Below are 16,929 nucleotides of genomic sequence, written 5' to 3'. Positions count from 1 at the left end.
CTTGGTTTGAAAGGCGTGGCTGGTGTCATCCAGACATCCTTTGGGAAATATCAACATCAATATCGCCACTTACTGGGGCCCCAATTTCCTCCTCTGTGTCCCCTCTCCCATCACAGTGAAGGCCCACTGTGATGATCTCCCCCTCTGAACCCCGGGATTTCTATCATCACCACCTCCTAGGCCTCAACCTTTCTGCACAGCTGTATGCAGCCCTCCTTCTGTGACAACTGCCCACTGAACATGCAACTGTCTAACCTTCCATCTATCTTCCTAGGCACTGTACTTACCAGTAGTACAGATTTAGGGAGGAGTTAGGGAGGGTTAACCCTTCTTCCTGACCTGAATAATCTGTAAGGAAATAAATTTTATAAGCTGAGATTGGGTATATTTCTATGAGCTCCCCTGAAAAGTAAACAAATTCCTTACTTTAGGCCATTGCTTTGCCAGTACATCTGAGCTTGACAATTACTTGGAACACTGACGAAAGACACACATCTATGAAATGCACTTCTCTAGAAGAGGGGCTTAGGAAGCCGATGACAGGAAACCATCACAGCTAATTCTTACCATCACCCAAGCTGGGAAAACACACCAAAGTAATTTAATTATACATCAAATATACTTTAAAATAAATTTTTGCCAATACAATTGTAATTGCCAATTTTATCCATATTTTCACTGGCAACTTTTCAACAATTAGAACCATATTTTTAAAGCATCCTAATTTTCTTTTTTCAGTGATGCTGAGGTAAACCTCCGATCCCGGCCTTTCTTTTAGCCAGAGCGTTGGTGAAGGGGCAGGTGTGGTATTATTTTCGGCCACAGAACAAGCACGTGCTGTTAATCCACAAGCTCCATATAATTTCCCGTGCTCCTCACACGTCTCCCGGCAACTGCCCTGACACGGCTCGCAATTAGCTTGAGCAATCTGACAGGATCACAACACCTGCCGTGGAGCTATAGCTACACATTTCTCTTGTGAAATCTGATGTGCTTGAGTAATATGCTAAATCTGGGATTTATTTTTACCTAAGAAAGATATAGAGAAACAAAAAACAAGATCGGTCATTAAAATCACTGGGAGTACCTAGAAGCCACAAAACAAGTTCAAGGTTTATGAAGAAATATTATAAAGAAAATTTTATTGTAAAATATTGTCCCTAAGAATGTATTTTAGTAGTTCTTCACATAGTTTTAGATTTTTTTTCCCATTTGGTTTGATGCAATTTTGAAAGCATTAAAAAAAAAAAAAAAGCTGACACTTGAAAGCTACAGTATAGTCATTTTTTTGTGTGTAACACTAACCTAAGTAAAGTGTGGAATACTGGATGTGTGTTTGTTCCCCTTACAGTGGTAAACATGCATCGACTGAATAAATGAATAGTAATGTAGCCACTGAGAATAGCAATAGCAAGAATGATTAAAATTATCATTATTGGGGTTTCCCTGGTGGCGCAGTGGTTGAGAACCTGCCTGCCAATGCAGGGGACACGGGTTCGAGCCCTGGTCTGGGAAGATCCCACATGCCGCGTAGCAACTGGGCCCGTGAACCACAACTGCTGAGCCTGTGCATCTGGAGCCTGTGCGCCACAACAAGAGAGGCCGCGACAGTGAGAGGCCCACGCACCGCGATGAAGAGTGGCCCCCGCTCGCCGCAACTAGAGAAAGCCCTCGCACAGAAACGAAGACCCAGCACAGCCATAAATTAATTAATTTAAAAAAAATTATCATTATTTTACAATATTAAGCATGACATTTAAATAGCTTATGAAGTTTTAAAGCTGTAAGGGGTCTAGACTTCTAAAATATGAAACCCATGCTGCAGATCTGTACTACTTGCCATTTCCCATGATTCCTCAAATAGCTTCATATCTCCAGTCACCTCATCTCCTGTTTTTCTCCAGTACCTCGTCTTCTTGTCCTTATTGCAGTCAAACTCTTCTCCCTCCATCTCTTTTAAAGAGATGTGAATAAAAGAAAAATATATCGTATATATTGACCCATACGGTTACCATTTCTAGTTCTCTTCATTTCTTTGTGTAGATCCAGGTTTCCATCTGGTATTAAAGGTTCTGTGGAGGTAAAATCATTTCTCTTGTCCACTGGACAACGTGCTGTGATGACAGGTATCTCCAGCTGTCACTGGCTACCTACCATGTGAAGCCTGGAAATGGGGCTGTCCTGGGGTAGCAGAGCCCACATTTAGATCCTGGTAATGTCCTTTGAGCACTAAACTGCGTTGCACCTGAAGACAGATTTAATCCTAGACCAGTGGTTCTCAAATCTTACCATGTGTCAGAACAACATGGTGACCTTGTTTAAGCAGATGGCTGAGCCCACAGTTGGAGTTCTGGATTCAGTAAATCTGGGGTGAGGCCTCAGAATTTGCATTGCTAACAAGTCCCCGGTTGAACCACACTTTGGGAATCATTATCTTAAATATTTCAATTAAGTAGGCCAGTAAATTGTCATTTTTTTTTTCTTAAGCATGTTTGAGTTGGGTTTTCTATTACTTGGACCCAAGAAAATTGTCCTACCTGATAAACCCATGAGTATCTGAAATACATTTGCCCCCCCGATATAAGCCTGAATTATTCCATCTCATTTAAGTATTTATACGCTGAAAAGTATATGAAGGAAAGTCATAAGGAAATTATTATACAAAATAACACAGAGTTCATAGTATATTTCGGGTTTATTCCTACTTCATACTGTGCTACAATTAAATTTCATCACATCTTGTAATCAAATATTGGAGGTACACATGAAAACTATTTAATACTTAGATTTCTTTTTCTTATAATAGGAAGTTTCTGATATTTTCATTTGGAATATTATTTTTGATGAACTTAAATGGAAGCTATTTTTTTTTTTGGTTGTTTCGCGTGGCATGTGGGATCTTAGTTCCCCGACCAGGGATCGAACCCACGCCCCCTGCACTGGAAGCGTGGGGTCTTAACCACTGGACCACCAGGGAAGTCCCAAATGGAAGCTATTTTTACATAAGGAATATAATGAACAAGACAGAGAGATCTTATTTTACTTTGGATATAGTAAAAATAACAAGATTTGCAACTAGTATTTGTTTAACATGCAACCTATCATTTTATTTCTCATTCATCTTTCACAGCCCTAATGAAATGGTCACCTGTAGCTAAAGAGTGAAAGTGTCCTAGACACCCACAAATAAAAATACATATTTCAATAACTAGAAACTTCTCTGGAGGTGATATTTTAGAGAAAATGAGTTGAGCTCAAGAGTGTAACTGTTCGGAGTCTTCTGGCTCCTAAGACAAATTCATTAGGTGATAACCTGGCAGCCTTTGGGAGCCGCTGTATTCTTTGGTCACCACTGGCCACCTGCAGATGGCTGTTTGGTGAACAATTGCTCCCCATCCTTTTGCCCTCAAAAATATTGCCTTCCCAATTTCCTATTTATGGCCCCAACATAGGCCCTTCCACTCTCCCAGGTAGAAGATATTTGAAGTATTTAACCAGGAATGAGGAACCAGTGCTTAACACCAAAGCACGGCAGGGTTCTCTAGGCAGGCAGGAATTAGCCCTTTAATTCCAAATTATGAAGAGACCCAGGTGTCTCTGGAATGGGGGCTGGGGTGGGAGGTTGCAAACTTTGGGATTATTTGAAAACCAGTATGACCATAACAGATTCCATTCAACAGATAAGTCTTGTTCCACCCTCCAGCCCCATCCTCAATTCCTATCAACTCCATCATATAACGATGTACCCAGCGTCATTCTTTCCCTTGCTTTCCATGGTCATCAGCAGACTTCAGAACATGATTAGTTTTCACCGTTGGCTATTAAAATAGCTTTCTCAGTGTTCCCTCCACATAAGACTTTCCCCTTTCCATTCATCCTAAGAGCAGTGTCCCTGAAATTTCTATGTGCAAAGCCAATTCTCTGCTCACCATTACTTGCCCAGGGCCGTCCAGTCATACTTTTGGCATTGAAAGGCTCCCACTTATCTCTGCAGGCTTCTCTCTGAGAACCCTTCTGAAAGAACCCGCTGACTTAAAGAAGCAAAACTGGTATCCACGATGTCCTAGCTTCAAATTCTGCTCATGTTCTCCCTCTGGCTAAAATGCTGATCCCCTCAGATACACTAGTTAATATACCTTACTCATCTTCCAAACAGCTCTTTACATGCCAGACACTTTGTAATACTACATTATACTATATTTTAAACCTACTATCAGATTTCTCAAGGAAAATAATCATGTATTTTAATCCTTATAACCCCTATAGCTACTGACGCAGGGTCTTACCCCATAGTAGTTGCTCAGTAAACAGCTGGTGATTGAACAGTAACACATACAACACAATGATCTGTATCTCTAATTTTATACTCGTATGTAAGTCTTTGGCTCTTTATATACGAAAAAGCAGTCCATTTTCAGTTTCAACACTTAAAGACAGTGACTAATTTATACCAACTTCCAAATCATTAGAAGTAATAATTACACACATATTTTTGTCAAAAATATTTATACTCATACGGACTTCCAATAAAACTGTCTTTTGAATTTCAAAATCAATCAAGTTGCATGTTAAAATTAGTCCCTAAAGGACCTAAAGTTCTTCATGAGAAACAGGAAATATAATCTGCATTAAATTAACGAAGTACATACATAACAGTGCTGTCAACAAGTTTACAATGGTTGACTGGCCAACCAATGGTTGTATTGACAGCTCACACAATTTAAAACTCTTTGCATTCTCTTCTTCTTAAGTAAATTGAATTCCATTGTTTAAAAAGCTGAAAAACAGAAATCTGAATAATACCAAATACGCAGACTGATTCCAATGCTTTTTTGAAGTTCTCAGGAGATAAAAGAAGTTCCCAAAATAGCTTATCAAAAAACCAAACACATTGTGCTACATAAAATGTTCTTCTAAGGTAGAATAAGTGTGAAAATTAAAGAGAGTAATTTAACAAAAATGTAGATAAATGGCTTACTGAACATGCAAATGGAAACAGACAACTACTGAACCTATTTCCTTACATGGTAACACGGATCAATAGTTTGGTTTTCATTGAATCACTGTATTTTATGGCATTTGGAACATGCATTTATCCAGAGATCAGTTGGAAGTTGCCATAAAATGACAGATTTGGTATATTTAAGTACAGTGGAAAGGAACACTCCCCCTTTGACTCATAGAACATTACATCTATATTTAGGGAATTCCTTTTTGTGCGATTGATATGAATTCCTTCATTGAATATTAGTTTCTAGATACATTTTTTCTTTTTTCTTTTTAACTTTCTTGCCCCTTCATAAAAATCCTCAAGATGCCAATATAATTTTCCATGTAATTAATTTAATATGGTTACACTTAAAAATGAAACAAAATTACCTCCCAATTAAATCTAAATATCAGATATTCACAATCACATCAATCCATTAATTGCACTGAAAAGCCACTATATTCAAATATTTATGTTAAATGCTGTGGCTGAGAGAATTATTGCCATCAGCTACTCAACTCCCTCCTGCCTACCCACCTCGCAGAGTAGAGAGGGCAGAGCACAGCTCCTGATGCCCTGTCCTCCTCTAGACATCGTTTTGGAGATGTTTAATAAATGCTTGTTAAATGTAATTTAACTGAGGCTCAGAGAAGTTAAGTGACTTGCACAAGGTCACACAGTAAGTGACAATAGTGAAGAAAGAACAGTTTGTTTTGTTTTTTTAATTCTAATTCCCAGGCATTTTCCTGAGCAGCCTGCCTCTGCATTTCCATCCTATCCAAACCTTCTCACTTAGCTCTCCCAAAGGAAAGTTTTTTTTAATATATATTTATTTATTTTATTTATTTTATTTTTGGCTGCATTGGGTCTTCTTTGCAGGCTTTCTCTAGTTGCAGTGAGTGGGGACTACTCTTTGTTGCAGTGTACAGGCTTCTCATTGTGGTGGCTTCTCTTGTTGTGGAGCATGGGCTCTAGGCATGTGGGCTTCTGTAGTTGTGGCACGAGGGCTCAGTAGTTGTGGCGCATGGGCTTAGTTGCTCCGTGGCATGTGGGATCTTCCCGGACCAGGGTTCGAACCCATGTCCCCTGCATTGGCAGGTGGATTCTTAACCACTGTGCCACCAGGGAAGCCCAGGAAAGATTATTAAATTCAACAAAGGCTTTATTAATAACAGATCAATGTATTGCCACTCATAAGTCTTAAAATTCTTCATTTGGCATATAAGCATGGATACTTGAGATATAGACATGCAGGAACACCAGGCAGATTGATGAGTGGCATATGCAGGATGTCCCCAGAAGCCTCATATCATGACCCAAAGGTTGACATACCCACCTTCAAGGCACAAAGGAAACCCTCGTGATGATCTAATCAAAATTGTTCAGTTTTCTATACACATTTTTCTTCTCTCCCTGTGCATTTCTGTCAGTTCACATCTCTTTGTTCTAAAAAAGGCTCTATATATATTAAAATTACATGTATTTGAATTTCTGGATTTCATATTATGAACACTTTAATTTTATAAAAGCAAAATAAATCTCTAATGTGATTTGTTCATAACAGCCAAAATATGTAATACACAAAACAACACTAGTTAATGTCCATGAAAATAACAAATATATATTCAACTCTCCTACGTACGTTTTCTTTCACTTTTATAGAAAAGGAAAACCAAAGGTTGTAAAAGAGTTTCTCCCACTGCTGGCTCCAGAGAATCCTTCTTATTTGGATAATACTTGGTGCTAAATGCAATCACTCTAAGAATTTCAGTTACAGCTGAGAGAAATGCTCTTTGTTGGTATGACAAGTAATTTTAGTCCCAGTGATTTCTGCTACCTGGACTTCTTTTGATGCTAAGTGAATGAGGTGTTCTTTCTTCTGCCCAGTATTTGAGCTTTTATGTCCACTCTCTCTGACATAAGACAGAAAGAAGAGTCAAAAATCTGCTTCTCCAAGAAAAAAATCAAGATATATTTTAAATGTAAAAATGAGGTCCCTGAAAATTATGTTTTCATTTCAAGACTCCAAATTGATGAAAATATTTTCCCTAAATATGTGGTTTTAGGACAACTTTATTGTGCTTGAAGAGAAGCTGCCTGTTGATTTGGGGGATAGATTTCTTCTCAGGTTACTCAGTATGATAGATGGAGAATAATAATTTTGACTACCTCTTACAAGTTACATGAGAAGTGAATGAATTGATACATATGAAAATATTTTCCAGCAAAGCATACTGAAATATAAATAGATATTTTCCCATTATTCTTTTGTATTACTAATGCAGCACTAATTTTAGGGCTCAAATCTATCCAAGCAAGCAATCAAAAGAAGTCTATCCAGTACATAGCTAACAAATCAAATATTTTCTTTCTTTCTTTTGTAAAAATTTTCTTTCTTTCTTTCTTAAAAATGAGTTATTTTCATGGCAATACTGCTCTTAGAGCTTATATATATAAGTAATGGTGTTGACCAAGAAAGCAAAAAAAAAGTCTGTAACTTGTCTTTTGTATTTTGGAAAAGAAAAGGTTTAATTAAATGGCCAAGTCATTTTGTTTAGAAAAATAACTAGTTTTGTCTAACTGTTCTGCACAGCAGAAAATGACAGCTTTGAAAGAGCAGTAATGACCAATTAGGAAATACATTTACCATGCTTTGATTTTCTCATTTTGGCTCCTTACTCTCTCCAATTGATTAAATCACAAATTTATGTCAATGCCTTGCTATAAGAGAAGTTTCTAAGCAATACCAAACTCATTGACCTTTTTAAATTTATTTATTTATTTATTTATTTATGGCTGTGTTGGGTCTTCGTTTCTGTGCGAGGGCTTTCTCTAGTTGTGGCAAGTGGGGGCCACTCTTCATCGCGGTGCGCGGGCCTCTCACTATCACGGCCTCTCTTGCTGCGGAGCACAGGCTCCAGACGCGCAGGCTCAGTAATTGTGGCTCACGGGCCCAGCTGCTCTGCGGCATGTGGGATCTTCCCAGACCAGGGCTCGAACCCATGTCCCCTGCATTAGCAGGCAGATTCTCAACCACTGCGCCACCGGGGAAGCCCGACCTTTTTAAAAAAAAATTTTTTAGCCTGGCTTTTCCTAGGAAATATCCAGATAAAATAATAAAACAGGAAACTGGAGTGGGTAACTATTGACTTGGAATAATTTGATGTTTGAACGAGTGACTATGTACAATTAGGATGATAGGGCCTTTGGCATAGATACTTGTCCTACCACATAAATTAGGACTGAGGTTACACAAGGTCAAACCAGCAAGCATTCTTCTCAAGGTCTTATTTTTCTTTTCCCTCTACAAAGCCATCATTCTACCCAGCCTTAAGTAAGATGATTTAGAGTAGACAGAAGAAAGAGTTCTATTACAAAATATAGTTTCTTATCTGCCAGGAAATGTGATCCTTGAAAAGACAAAGCACTCTTTTCCAAAGAAAATGAGATTTGCAACCTTCTTGCAGCTTTCAGTCCTTATCAATTTATGAGTTAATGGACAATAGCTTGAGAATTTACCTGTGTGAGGCTCAGAAAATGCCCTGGCAGGTCCCCCGGTCCTCCCTGTACCAGCAGTACTATACTTCTCCCTCTTCTCAGATGTTACTTGTGACCTTGAATCCCAGACCAGGCTGGGAATCTAAATTTCCCAAAGGACAAAGGCTTCAGATCTCCCAGTTCCACCCGGTTTGAAGTTTGCTTTTGCCAAGATCCTCAACATAGGAAGACACTTTTATTAACACTTCTGTTGACTGGTGATACCCTCTTGCGTGTCTTGGAGCCCGACTCACTCTAGTGGAAATGTGTACGTGCTTGTGCAAGAGCCAGAGTGCTAGAGAGCTGTGCGCGTGTATGAGTGTGAGCGTGTGTAAGCAATTTAAAATCGAATGCTCTTTCAAGTCTCCTATATCAAAAAACCAAACACAAAAAATAACAAAAACTGCAACCAACCAGAATGTTCACTAATAGGCAAATAGTTTAATGAAGTAATACATCCATACTATAGAACATCATATACCTGTGAAAATTCTTAATCATAAATATATATAAAAACTAGAATGAGGGCCATGATGTATTCCTAAAGAGAAAAAGCAAGAAAGAGGAAGGGAAACAACCTACGTGTGTGTGTGTGAGTGTGAGTGTATGTATGTGTGTTCTTAACACGCATATTTATATAATCATGGGAAAATGTGGAAGTATACACCCTAATTTAATATTAACTCCAGAGGTTATGATTAAAAGTAAGTCTAAAGGGGAGTCACAGCACACATATATTTAACTTACTTGATTTCCATTATATGTGCTTAGGCAATTAAGGTATATATTTGGCAATAAAGGGAGGTGGAATAATAATTTAAAAGCATAGAAATTCTGTCATTCCATCCACTGAGTGGAGGCCCCAAGTGGGTATGAAATGGAGCAAGAAAGTGACATTACCTCTGGGGGCTGAGTTTCTTGATGTCTATTTCCTAGCGTCAGCATCTTACTGGGCTGAGTGGCCCCAAAAGAACGATCCGGCCAAAGCCTGAAAATGTCTTCTAGCCATGGAGTAAACCCCCATTTACTAGTGTTTACTGTGCTATATAACTGAGATATGGTGGAATAAACTCAGACATGGAGACTTCCTTGGAGATTTGTCAGGGTAATATTTAAACTTCAGATGTTTGATCTTTGCGGTGACGTAGAACCTGTTCTCTGCCTAAGATGCAATGCTGCTGTACTGATTTTTTATTCAATAAACATATTTTCTTTTTACTTTTTGGAGCAAACATGTATTATGTTTTAATAATTTTAATATACAGATAAATCAATTGAAAATTTTTAAATATTTAAATACATAAACAATTTTTGTATTCTCTCTGGTAATTTATATTCTGGTAACCAGACATTTAAAAATTATGTCTTCTCATGGAAATTGTAACCTCATAAATACTTCTAGGCAAAAAAGTAGTATATGTTGACCATGTAAACAGGCACAGGGACTATATGTCCATAACTGGTCACTTAGTTACTAGTAAATACATTTAAAAGCAAAGACATATTCCCTTCTGCCTTAAAATAATCCCCTTAGGGATGCCAGGTTTAATCACAACAGTAATAATAGCTACTATTTAGAGTGATCATTAAACATCAGTGATTCCATTAGATGCTTCACGTGTATTTTCTCACTTAAACTTTACAATAACCTACCCCAGAGTGTTAATCAGAGCCCATCTTAGAGATGAGCAAACTGAGTCTTGCAGAGTTTACCAAAACTGTTGAAATCCACGGAGCAGGTAAAGAGGTATGACATCCAGCCCTACTGGTCTCATGAGTTCAAGCTCTCAACCACTGTACATATTCTATTCGCCCTGCTTTAATAGACTTGAACTTTTAAAATAAAACCATTGTTTCAGACAGGGTTATATTTAGCTGCCGATGACAGAAAATCCCAAAATGACAGGGGCTTAAAGAGATAAAAGTTTATTATTTTCATGTGCAAACAGCAATCCAGAGGTAGGCAGTCCAGTACAGGTGTGGCAGGTTCCACAGAGTCTCAAAAAAATCCAAATTCCTGTCTTGTGGCTAAGCTATCCTCATAGGTGGCCATATACTCATCCCTTGATTCAAACGGGCTGCTGGAGTACTAGTTACAAAAGCCAAGATGTGGAAGCAACCTAAGTGTCCATCAACAGATGAATGGATAAAGAAGATGTGGTACATATATACAATGGAATATTACTCAGCCATAAGAAAGAATGAAATAATCCCATTTGCAGCAACATGGATGGACCTAGAGATCATCATACTGAGTGAAGTAAGTCAGACAAATGTTATACATCACTTATACATGGAATCTAGAAATAATACAAATTTATTTATAAGACAGAAATAGACCCACAGACATAGAAAACAAACTTATGGTTATCAAAGTGGAAGGGGATGGGGAGTGATAAAACAGGAGTATTAGGATTAACAGATACAGACTACTACATATAAAATAAACAACAAGGACCTACTGTATAGCACAGGGAACTATATTCAATAACTTATAATAACCTATAATTGAAAAGAATGGAAAAAAAGGATATATATATATATATACACACACATATATATATATCCGAAAATCAGCATGCTTTACACCTGAAACTAACACAACATTGTAAATCAAATCTACTTCAATTTTAAAAAGGGGGGCTGCTGGAACTCCAGGTGCAATCTAGGCAGGAAGAAAGGTGGAAAGGCAAAACAAATTCCTCCTACAAGTTAGCCCCCTTCTGGTTCCCACAACACCTCCCCCTGTGTCTTCTGTCTCCTAATCCAGTTGTCTTCCCATTAATGCAACCTGCTTCTTAAGTTAGAGGATCTTAAATCCAGAGAAATATAAAGCTGGTTTATCTCATCATTTTATTTATTTCCTTTTTTCTCCCTGTGGAGGTATGATTAGAAAATTCAGATGAACTCAGCAGAGAATAAAATTTCTGTAATAGTAGAATTTATTGTTATATGCAAAACCATACAAGAAGATATTATTGCCTTGAGAATACAGAAAATTTACAATTTGGTTTATATTTTTAAGACCACCAGCTATAAAAAAATCCTGAATGGTTTTTGCATCCAAACTTAGACTCAAGGCTTTAGCATGTAACAGGGGCCTTTGAGGAGTTTCCAAACTCTCCATAAAATGTACGTAGGATAAAAATATGTTAGTGACAAGAGTAGTACTATTATTCATAAAAAATAGGAAAAGAAGCTGTTTTAATCTTTCCCGTCTTTGAACAAAGTTTTAGTGTTAGAAAAAGAGAACTTCTTTACCAAGTATTAATTGTAATTCAAATGTGACTTCAGCAGCCTAATAACATTTAATTGACAGAATAGTGAAAAAGACAATCAAATTAGGAGCCAACCAAATAATTTCTCACTGTCTTCATGAAATGTATTGAAGAGGCAGTCACCAAAAGAATTCCCCAATAAGATACTGATTTGTAGCATGTTTACACATGTGATAACAATCCCAAGGTGCCTCTTCTATCAGGAGTACTAGCATTACAAAGATTTGAAAATGGAATGTCTGCCCCCCACAGGTAGCAGTCCCCCAGGAAGATGGGTTATGCATGTGTGTCTCTGTGTGTAACATTTAGATGCGCACACTTTCATAAACACACATATGTGAATGTGATTGTGCACATATTTATATATTCACATATATGTGATATAAACACATACATATGTAAACATGTTTGAAGACATACTTATGTATTCACATGTATATGACATGTGCATATAAATTAAGGTAGCAAATACATATTCATACACACATATATATGTTTGTATGGGCAATCAGAATATATATGTACAAAGAGAACCATCTCAGGCCTTGTTATTTATATTATTTATGTTATTTATAAATACACATACATTAAAGCAAGATGTGAAAAAAAGTAAAGGTATGTATAACGTTAATACCTGAGGACATCAACTCTCAGGATAGAGGCCAAGACTTCAAAGACCGTGGATGAGCAAGAAACAAGATGATAAAAATAATAGTTAAACTCCTTGCCGCAAATGAGCAGAATTTGGAAATGAAATAAAAATTATGAGTAGTGAAAGAAACAGGAGTCTGAAGAGGCGAGGGATGACTGAGGCACACAACTGGGAACCTGGGGGTTTTAAGAACTAGAACGATTACTATTCAGTCTTAAGGTGTTTACATTCCTGTGATTAAACAACCCCACCCCAATGTCTCTAGAACATTTAGTAATGTTCATTAAATACAGCTGACCCTTGAACTACATAGGTTTGAACTGCACAGGTCCACTTATAACGTGGATGTTTTACAATAAATATGTGGTACAGCACTCCAGGATCCATGGTTGCTTAAACCTGCAGATACAGAACGGCAGCTATGGAGGGCCGACTGTTATATTCAGATTTTCAATTGTGTGGCAGTCAGCAACCCAACCCCTGCATCGTTCAAGGGTCAGCTGCACTCAAAAACTCTGTGAAAGTGAGTTATTTTGATTTCGTTTTGTATTGTATTGCTTTTCCCATTTTTGTAAGCGGAATGAGTGGGTTCTGGGATCAACCTATTTGAGATCAAGACTTTGGAGGAGATTAAGGAACAGCCTGGAAATACAGACATCTCAGTGGAAGTAAGAGACAGAAGCAGAAACACACTGAGTGTAAGCCTTGCAAATCTGCAGAACTCTTGGGGTTTCCAGTAAAGAAAAAGACTGAAAATTCCAGATTCAAGGACTAATCACACAGTATTGAGGGGAGGGCTCTGGAAACTTCCATCCAAGTCAATTATGATGGTGAAAATTGGGGTGAAGTTTTCAGGGGCAGGAACACAAAAGTCAGCTTCTGAGATAAAGACAGAAATGAGGGTCAGAAACCTAGAGGTCCACTGAGTTGGAGCATGACCCAGTGAGTCTTGGTCGCCTCAAGCTGGCCAGGGCTGAAAGCTCGCCCAGACTTGACACTATGGAGCAGGCCTGTTGTCTGAGGTGAGATGGTTCCAAACACTCACTGACAGTCAAAGGAGGAAATGTGAAACATAGATTGAGACCCAGAAGAAGATATGACATGGAAGGAAAATCACTTTTTGGGAGTAAATATCTCAGGACCAAGTATCACAATAGGGTAGAACAGGGGCATCTGACAGAAGTCAGCATAATAACTCGAGTGACCTACTCATCACTCGTATGTGCTTGGCATGATTATCATCCCCGTTTGAGACTATTATTGTCCCCATTTCACAGGTAAGGAAACAGACATTAAAAGCATTTGATTTATAAACTCTAAAATGCTATGCAAAAGTTAGTTTCATTTATTCATTGTTGATTGTTATCAACATTGTTATTAGTTTTACATGTTCACTTACCTACATGTGAGGTGTAAGTGAACATCATTTTAACCTCAACAAAATTTACATTGGAGACCTAGGTATATTTAATCGTGATTGCACATATGATTGCACGTATAATGCTCTTATATAATGCATGTCATACCTCTGCCTATATTGATTTTAGAGGACTAACATTTAAATGATTAAAACTTGTGTTTTGTTTTGAAAAAAAAGCATTTGAGTAACTTGCCCATAGCTCCACAACTGGCAAGTGATAATGTCAGGCACTGAACCTCAGCAGTGGCTGAGGTTCTAGGTCACTCTTCATGTTCTGGACCAAAAACCTGGTATTCCTTATCATCACTGGTGTGGAAAAGTCTGGATCTAGGAACACTAGGTCCTGTAGATAAGCTCTGAAAGATGGAAAAGACAGTACTTGCATAGCCTGGATGGAGCATAAGGACAGCCAGGTATTAATGGCCTTGGAACCTCTCTCCCTCATGTACACACATCATGGCCTTCCTCTTGGGCTTTATAGAAGGAAGGCTATGGTAGGAAAAAGAAGGGCCCAAAAGATGTTCACATCCTTGTTCCTATAAATATGTTACATGGCCAAAGGGACTTTGCCAATGCAATGAAGATCATGGATCTTGAGATGGGAAGATTATACTGGATATCTGGTTGGATCCAATCTAATCGCAAGCCTCCTTAAAAGTGAAGCACTTCACTTTAACCCCATCCTGTCTGGGCAGGGAACAGACACCCTCAGGTGACCTACATGCAGAGGTGAGGCCAAATCCAAAGCTGAACCCCAGGAGCTGTGCGAACAAAGAAGAGAAAGGGAAATCTCTCGTGCAGCCTCAGGAGTGGCGGATTAAATCTCCACAGTTAACTTGATGTACCCTGCATCTGTGAAATACCTGAATAGACAATGAATCATCCCAAAACTGAGGCAGTGGGCTTTGGGAGCAACTGTAGACTTGGGGTTTGCTTTCTGCATCTAATTTGTTTCTGGTTTTCTGTTTATCTTAGTTTAGTATTTAGAGCTTATTATCACTGGTAGATTTGTTTATTGATTTGGTTGCTCTCTTCCTTTTTTTGTTATATATAAATATATATATTTATATATTTTTTCCATTTTCTCTCTTTTTTTTTTAAATATTTATTTATTTATTTATTTATTTGGTTGCACCGGGTCTTAGTTGCAGCACGCATGTGGGATCTAGTTCCCCTGCCAGGGATCGAACCCAGGCCCCCTGCATTGGGACCATGGAGTCTTAACCACTGTGCCACCAGGGAAGTCCCTCCATTTTCTCTTTTTGTGAGTGTGTATGTGTATGCTTCTTTGTGTGATTTCGTCTGTATAGGTTTGCTTTTAACGTTTCTCCAAGGGTTCTGTCTGTCCTTTTTATTTTTTCGTATAGTTTTTAAGTGCTTGTTATCACCGGTGGATTTGTTTATTAATTTGGTTGCTCTCTTCTTTCTTTTATTACTTTTTAATTTTTTTATTTTAATAATTTTTTATTTTTTATTTTAATAACTTTATTTTATTTTATTTTATTTATTTTTCTTCTTTTTTTTCTTTCTCCCTTTTCTTCTGAGCCATGCAGCTGACAGGGCCTTGGTGCTCCAGCCGGGTGTCAGGCCTGAGCCTCGGAGGTGGGAGAGCCGAGTTCAGGACATTGGCCCACTAGAGACCTCCTGGCCCCATGTAATATCAATCAGTGAGAGCTCTCCCAGAGATCTCCGTCTCAACGCTAAGACCCAGCTCCACTCAACAACCAGCAAGCTCCAGTGCTGGACACCCCATGCCAAACAACTAGCAAGACAGGAACACAACCCCACCCATTAGCAGAGAGGCTCCCTAAAATCATAATAAGTTCACAGACACCCCAAAACACACCACTGGATGTGGTCCTGCCCACCAGAAAGACAAGATCCAGCCTCATCCACCAAAACACAGGTACCAGCCCCATCCACCAGGAAGCCTACACAAGCCACTAAACCAACTTTACTCACTGGGGTCAGACACCAAAAACAATGGGAACTACGAACCTGCAGCCTGTGAAAAGGAGACCCCAAACACAGTAAGTTAAGCAAAATGAGAAGTTCAGAGAAATACACAGCAGATGAAGGAGCAAGATAAAAATCCACCAGACCAAACAAATGAAGAGGAAATAGGAAGTCTACCTAAAAAAAAATTCAGAGTAATGATAGTAAAGATGATCCAAAATCTTGGAAATAGAATGGAGAAAATACAAGAAACATTTAACAAGGACCTAGAAGAACTAAAGAGCAACACAATATATGATGAACAAATGATGAACAACACAATAAATGAAACTAAAAATTCTCTAGAAGGAATCAATAGCAGAATAACTGAGGCAGAAGGACAAATAAGTAACCTGGAAGAAAAAACGTGGAAATAACTACTGCAGAGCAGAATAAAGAATGAAAAGAATAGAGGACAGTCTCAGAGACCTCTGGGACAACATTAAACGCACCAACATTCGAATTATAGGGGTCCCAGAAGAAGAAGAGCAAAAGAAAGGGAATGAGAAAATATTTGAAGAGATTATAGTTGAAAACTTCCCTAATATGGTAAAGGCAATAGACAATCAAGTCCAGGAAGAGCAGAGAGTTCCATATAGGATAAATCCAAGGAGAAACACACCAAGATGCATATTAATTACACTAGCAAAAATTAAATACAAAGAAAAAATATTAACAGCAGCAAGGGAAAAGCAACAAATAACATACAATGGAATCTGCATAAGGTTAACAGCTGATCTTTCAGCAGAAACTCTACAAGCCAGAAGGGTGTGGCAGACATATTTAAAGTGATGAAAGGGAAAAACCTACAACCAAGATTACTCTACCCAGCAAGGATCTCATTCAGATTCGACAAAGAAATTAAAACCTTTACAGACAAGCAAAAGCTAAGAGAATTCAGCACCACCCAACCAGCTTTACAACAAATGCTAAAGGGATTTCTTTAGGCAGGAAACACAAGAGAAGGAAAAGACCTGAAATAACAAACCCAAAACAATTCAGAAAATGGTAATAGGAAAATACATATCAATAATTACCTTAAATGTAAATGGATTAA

The 16,929-nt window shown here is 38.2% G+C and overlaps 1 protein-coding gene across 2 annotated transcripts in view; it reads right to left on the bottom strand.

Annotated features, from left to right (window-relative positions):
• ITGBL1 (integrin subunit beta like 1) overlaps positions 1-16,929 on the bottom strand; it is a 211,786-nt gene that overhangs the window by 183,016 nt on the left and 11,841 nt on the right. The window contains exon 1 of one of the 2 annotated variants that reach the window (XM_036831494.1): positions 8,510-8,531. The exons of the other annotated variant lie outside the window; for it this stretch is intronic. The gene's annotated coding sequence lies outside the window, so the exon portion shown is untranslated. Of the gene's footprint in view, positions 1-8,509; positions 8,532-16,929 lie in introns of those variants that run through there. 2 annotated transcript variants of the gene reach the window in all.

Source organism: Balaenoptera musculus, chromosome 18 (assembly GCF_009873245.2).
Source record: "Balaenoptera musculus isolate JJ_BM4_2016_0621 chromosome 18, mBalMus1.pri.v3, whole genome shotgun sequence".
NCBI classification, from domain to species: Eukaryota; Metazoa; Chordata; class Mammalia; order Artiodactyla; family Balaenopteridae; genus Balaenoptera; species Balaenoptera musculus.
This window is presented reverse-complemented; position numbering and strand designations above follow the sequence as displayed.